This window comes from Emydura macquarii, unplaced genomic scaffold (assembly GCF_026122565.2).
Source record: "Emydura macquarii macquarii isolate MOO-44397 ecotype Brisbane River unplaced genomic scaffold, CSIRO-AGI_Emac_v2 contig_295, whole genome shotgun sequence".
Classification (NCBI taxonomy): Eukaryota; Metazoa; Chordata; order Testudines; family Chelidae; genus Emydura; species Emydura macquarii.
In genome coordinates, this window is record NW_027130432.1 from 12,143,233 (window position 1) to 12,149,966 (window position 6,734).

Genomic DNA, 6,734 nt, shown 5'->3' on the forward strand with positions numbered 1-6,734 from the left:
GAAAGTGAAGACTGCAAAGAGAAGTGAGAGCCACACAGGGCTAGGGACCTTCTTCTCAGGTGCCACTCCTGTGGCACAAAGCAGCTGGAGTCCTGAGATCAGACCCCCTCAGGACTCCCCCTGTGCAAGGGAGATCTCCAGGTAGCTAACCTGCCCCTTTCTCAGCCGCCAGCAGAGGGTGCTTCTGGGGAGAAGGGGTGTCCAGAGCATCCTTACTCTTGGCTGTGGGAACAGCTCCTGGGGTCTGTGGGCTGCTCTACCGTGTGCCAGGCGGCGAGACCCAAACCGCAAAGCCACCTGTCTCTCCCTTCTCCCCAGATGTGTGTGGAATACAGCCAGGCAGGACCAGAGACTCTGGGGCCAAGTGCAGAAGAGAGGCTCTTCTCCCCAGGAAACATTGGGGACCTGTCATGCCAAGAAACAGGGCGACAGAAACAGCCCCCAGAGGCCAACGCTCAGGGCAGAGAAGTACCATCCTAGACATCTACAATATTACCAACCCTATGCATTCAAGTCATGAATCAGCCCTCTCTCCACCTCCACCCATGGGTGTGGCTTAAAAATCATGAGATTATAAAAGCCACAATAGTGTGGGATGCTCGGGGGCGGAGGGAGGTTGCCCTCAGGTGTCTGAACCCTTAGGTTACACTCAGAGCCTGTTTTCAAGATTTCTGTCTACAACCACAAGGGCAAGAAACTTTTTTAAAAATAAATGAAAGCTGAGATTCTCACAAAACATGACTCCGGGAGCTGAGGCTTTAAGCAAAACACCCAATATGATGACCACCGGCACCAGAATCGTGAGAGCAACCCTAGATTCACGGCAAGCTGGTGATGGCTGTGGGCGGTCCTTATTTCATGCACGGCATGGACACCACAAGGCTGTTGGGCTAGGACAAAAAGTCAGTGGGGCTTGCGGTCTGGAGTCATGCAGGGGTTTGAGTGTCCCACTGGCCGTTATTTTAGTCTGAGGATTCCTGCTCTTATACTGGCTCCTTTTCACATGGGCTCATAGCCTGTAGGAGAAGGAGCTTTGTCCATAACCCTCCCTGGAGGCAGGCACCCAGTTTCACTTGTGTGCCCTCTTGTGGCCTGGGAGCATTTCCCTCTGGCCTTGGCAGGGAGCGGGGAAACCCATCTGATTAGGGCAGAGGCCACCGCTGAAGATGCAATTTGGGAAAGTCCATGGTTAAATGTCAGCAGAGGGTGACTTCTCTTCTTGCATCAGAGGGACATGCACCTCGCAGCGTGACACTGGCGCCCTCTGGTGCAGCTATGTGGGGAGGTCAAGAGGACTAAACATGGGAAATTCCTCATTTGCCCCACGGGACAGTGGGCGATGAAGGACTCTGGGCAGGGCACGGCCAGCTCTGCGTAGCTGCAGCGTCCCTTGGCTGTAAGCTGGGGTTGGTTTCAGTTCTGCCCGTATATTTTAGCTGCACAAATATCCCCTCACCCAACACATGACCTGAGCAGTGGTAAAACCGGCACTCAGATCACATCATTGATACAGCTAGATACACAAAAGATGGGAGACACCTGGGGCGGGCAACGCATCCCCCTCCAGTATAAATACAGGGATACTCAGATCAGGATTCTCGATGTGTCTATGGAGGACTTAAAGAACATCATTGTTCAAATCCAAACTATGCCACTGGAAGCTATTTCTCCCTAGGTTTGCAGTAAGGCCTCGGATATAAACTATGACTTGGCTGCATTAATAATCTGCATGCATGTTTGTGCAGGTAAATACTGAAGTACATTATTATAAATATCTAGATGGATGCAATCAGCCAGGTAGCCTGGTGCAGTACTAGTGCTATGCACTCCCATAGCAGCTTCCATCTGAGGATTGCAGAGCACAGCGTAGGCAGCAATGAAGTCAGCCTTGCAGCACCCCAATGAGAGACAAATATTCAGAGCCCCATTTCCAGTTCCCCAGACAGGGAGCTGGAGGCACAGAGTGGTTCCATGACCTGCCCAAGGTCACACGGTGAGTCAACAGCAGAACTGGAACCAGAACCCAGCAGCCTGATTCCCATTCTATGCTTTTGTCACAAGACCCTCCTTCCTCTGATGTGGAGTTAGTTTGGTACAATTCCTAGAATTTTGCTAGGTTAAAAGAATGAAATGAATGACTAAGGCTCCTCTGCTTCTAAACTGGGTTTATTCCAACTGAGCGTGCCTTCCCCTGCACCCCGGAGATCCTCAAAGGAGCACATGCACCTAGATGGTTTTATACATACTCAGCTACTTTCTGCTTGGAAGGTGCAGGAGGCAGGCCAGCACAGAGCTTCTGGGAGAAGATTGTTCCAAGAGAGGGTTCAAGGCATCAGTCCTGATCTTCAAACTACTGCTCGGAAGAGAGTAAAGCTACCCAAGTGGCTATCTTACAGTCTGATCACGACTGGCCTTTGCAACAATGGAACCATCATGTGCAGGGGAAATGGCAAGTGCTGGAGATGCAGTTCTCTCAGCATGACTGTGCAACTCAGACCCAGTAGACAGAAAACAGCCACAAGTCTGTCTACTGGAAGAATGTAACATGCTGCTTCCCCTTCTCCCCTCCTTCCCCTTCCAATAGCAGCAGATACAAGACTTTCTCCATGCACAGACCAACTGACCTTGGGGGTTTATTTTAGAATCCATTCAGCGTTTAGCAGGTGCAGAGGAAAGCAGCTATCCATCTACCATAAGTACTTATATGGTCCCCATCACCTCAGTCTGACACCTCTAACCTCAACCACTCAGAGACAGAGCAGTGCTATCATCCCTCTTGTACAGAGGAGGAACCAGAACGCTGAGAAGCTAAGTGACTTGCCTAAAGAAGTCTTGAGCCCAGGTCTGGTCAGGTAGCTGGTGAACAACTCCTGGTGTTAAGTAATGCTTTAACCCTTCAGGACACTAGATCTGTTTGAGGACGTGTCCAAAGAGCCAGCTGTCTTTAACCAAAATTCACCTGCAGGAGCTCAGTCACAGCCCAGCGTATGAGCGGAAGGTCAGAGCCAGATGAAGGAACTGTGGGGGTGGGCAGGCTCATTTTCTGCACCTCACAAGCAGCCAGCAGCTCATGGCCCAGCACACAGCGTAACTCATAGACCAGGCTGGACTTTGGAAGCCCAGCATTGGGAAAATCCATGACGACTGCTCCAATGACAGCTGCGTAAACATGGGCCAGTGCTACCTGGGTGACTCATTCAACTGTGCAGCACATGGACGCTCCCCATAAGTTGGGGGTCCTCTGGCTGCCAGGACGGGGCTCTCAGGCATCGGGGTGGGGTCCTCTCATCTTGTCACAGACACACATTGTAACCAGGTTGGTTTCATTCTCTATGCCAGCAGTAGGTGATTCTAGTATGTTACAGAGACCCGGAAATGCAGTTGGGGTCAAATGAGCGTTCCAGCCAATAGTACTCTTATCTTCTGCTTTAGATCCAAACCACATGAATCCAGGAGTTCACCCGCTCTAGAAGACACCAGTAACTTTCACTCCATTCTTCATGGCAAATCCCAAAAGGATGTGGCCTCCTTGCCTATTGAGCCAGCCAGGATCGATGGCTGGCTACGTCCTTAAGATGGTCTGGCTGGATATTCAATTTTTATCATCACACCAAGGTTTTGGTCATCCCTCTTATCACTGGCCATGCACGGGCATTCTTTGGTGGCCTCGGGATTTGTTGGTCTCCATTCCAACAATACGTCCACACCAAGAAAGCCGCCAAAACTGAGCTAGTGCTGATGGAGGTGGTTGCGGAGTTCAGCTTTGAATATCCTCATTTGTGATCTTGTCCTGCCACTTGATATGGAGCAGCTGATGAAGACGAGAATCACGTTGCATCATCACAGTTCCATTTACTTCCCTGCCTCTCTGAAAATGGCCAAGACACCATGTCTAAGGCCAGTCCCTGGCAAAGCAGGGGGCACATGACCATCCTTTGCTGTAGTGTGTGCAGTGGGAAACTAGTCATAGTTTGATTAGAAGATGGCTTCTTGTTAATGAACATGAAAACTGACTTTCAGATTCTTTGTTTCCCCGGTTAGAATGTGCCACTGCCCTACAAGTAAGAAAGAGAAACCTAATGGGTGATTGGAACACACGAACAGCCATTCTGGAATGGACCATCTAGCCTGTATCCTCTCTCCACCAGTAGCCAGCACTAGCTGGTTGAGAACAAGGTGTAAGAAACCCAGAAGTGGGCAATTATTGAATAACCTGCCAAGAGGAGGACATTTCTTCCCAACCCCTTCAGTCAGAAGTTGGTTTATGCTCTGAAGCAGATGGGTTTATATCTCTTGCTTTGGAATCTCACCCTTGTAACTCTAGATGTCCTCATTACCCATAAATGCCAGTCTTTGAACCCTGCTCTGCTCTTGGCCTGGATGATAACCTATGGCAGTGAGTTCCAGGGGCCTTTTTGGTAGCACTGAATGGTAGCATTAGTTTGAAGTGTGCTGCCTTTCAATTTCATCCATTGTCTTGGGGTTCTTGAGTTATGAGAATAGGCACTTCTACTTACCCTACCTACCATAGAATCATAGAATCATAGAGTTGGAAGGGACCTCAGGAGGTCATCTAGTCCAACCCCCTGCTCAAAGCAGAACTAACCTCAGCTAAATAATCCCAGTGAGGGTTTTGTCAAGCTGCAGCTTAAAAACCTCTAAAGATGGAGATTCCACCACCTCTCTAGGTAACCCATTCCAGTGCTTCACCACCCTCCTAGTGAAAATTTTTTTCCTAATGTCCAACCTAGACCTCCCCCAGTGCAACTTGAGACTGTTGCTCCTTGTTCTGTCATCTGCCACCACTGAGAACAGCCTAGCTCCATCCTCCCTGGAACCCCCTTTCAGGTAGTTAAAGGCTGCTATCAAATCTCCCCTCGTTCTTCTCTTCTTCAGACTAAACAAGCCTAGTTCCTTCAGCCTCTCCTCATAAGTCTTGTGCTCCAGCCCCCTAATCATTTTTGTTGCCCTCCGCTGGACTCTCTCCAAATTGTTCACATCCTTTTTGTAGTGGGGGGCCCAAAACTGGACACAATTCTCCAAATGTGGCCTCACCAATGCCGAATAGAGGGGAATAATTACTTTCCGCGATCTGTTGGCAATGCTCCTACTAATGCAATCCAATATGCTATTAGACTTCTTGGCAACCAGGGCACACGGCTGACTCATATCCAGCTTCTTATCCACTGTAACCCCAGGTCTTTTTCTGCAGAACTGCTGCCTAGCTCATCGGTCCCCAGTCTGTAGCTGTGTATGGGATTCTTCCGTCCAAAGTGCAGGACTCTGCACTTGTCCTTGTTGAACCTCAGCAGATTTCTTTTGGCCCAATCCTCCAGTTTGTTTAGGTCCTTCTGTATCCTATCCCTACCTTCCAGGGTATCTACCACTCCCCCTAGTTTAGTGTCATCTGCAAACTTGCTGAGGGTGCAGTCTACCCCATCCTCTAGATCATTAATGAAGATGTTGAACAAAACCGGCCCCAGCACCGACCTGTAGGGCATTCCGCTTGTGACCAGCTGCCAGCTAGACATGGAGCCATTGATCACTACTCATTGAGCCCTAAGCTCTAGCCAGTTCTCTATCCATTTTATAGTCCATTCATCCAACCTATACTTCTTTAACTTGCTGGTAAAAATACTGAGAGAGACCGTATCAAAAGCTTTGCTAAAGTCAAGGTATATCACATCCATCACTTTCCCCACATTCACAGAGCCAGTCACCTCTTCATAGAAAGCAATCAGGTTGGTCAGGTATGACTTTCCCTTGGTGAATCCATGTTGACTCTTCCTGATCACCTTCCTCTCTTCCAAGTGCCTTAAAAAGGATTCCTTAAGGACCTGCTCCATGATTTTTCCAGGAATTGAGGTGAGGCTGACCGGTCTGTAGTTCCCTGGATCCTCTTTCTTCCCTTTCTTAAAGATGGGCACTATATTTGCTTTTTTCCAGTCATTAGGGACCTCCCCCAATTGCCACGAGCTTTCAAAGATAATAGCCAATGACTCTGAAATCACATCAGCCAACTCCCCCAGCACCCTTGGGTGCACTGCATCCGGCCCCATGGACTTGTGTATGTCCAATCTTTCTAAATAGTCTTGGACCTGTTCCTTCAGCACTGCAGGATGTTCACCTCCTTCCCATTCTGTGCTGCCCAGTGCAGTAATCTGGGAGCTGACCTTGTCTGTGAAGACAGAGGCAAAAAAGATATTGAGTACCTCAGCTTTCTCCACATCCTCTGTCACTAGGTTGCCTGCCCCATTCTGCCCCATTTCCCTAATCTTCCTCTTGTTGGTAACATACCTGTAGAAACCCTTCTTGTTCCCCTTCACGTCCCTTGCTAGCTGCAACTCCAATTGTGCTTTGGCCTTCCTGATTTCATTCCTGCACGTTCAAGCAGCATTTTTATAATCCTCCATTGTCATCTGACCAAGCTTCCACTTCTTGTAAGCTTCTTTTTTGTGTTTAAGTTCACCAAAGACTTCTTTGTTAAGCCAAACTGGACGCCTACCATATTTGCTATTCTTTCTGCACATCGGGATGGTTTGTTCCTGTGCCCTCAATAAGGTTTCTTTAAAACACAGCCATCTCTCTTGGATTCCTTTCCTCCTCATATTAGCCTCCCAGGGGATCCTGCCCATCAGCTCCCTGAGGGAGTCAAAGTCTGCTTTTCTGAAGTCCATGGTCCAAGGAGTCCTGCTGTTCTCCTTTCTTCCTTTTGTCAGGATCCTGAACTCGAC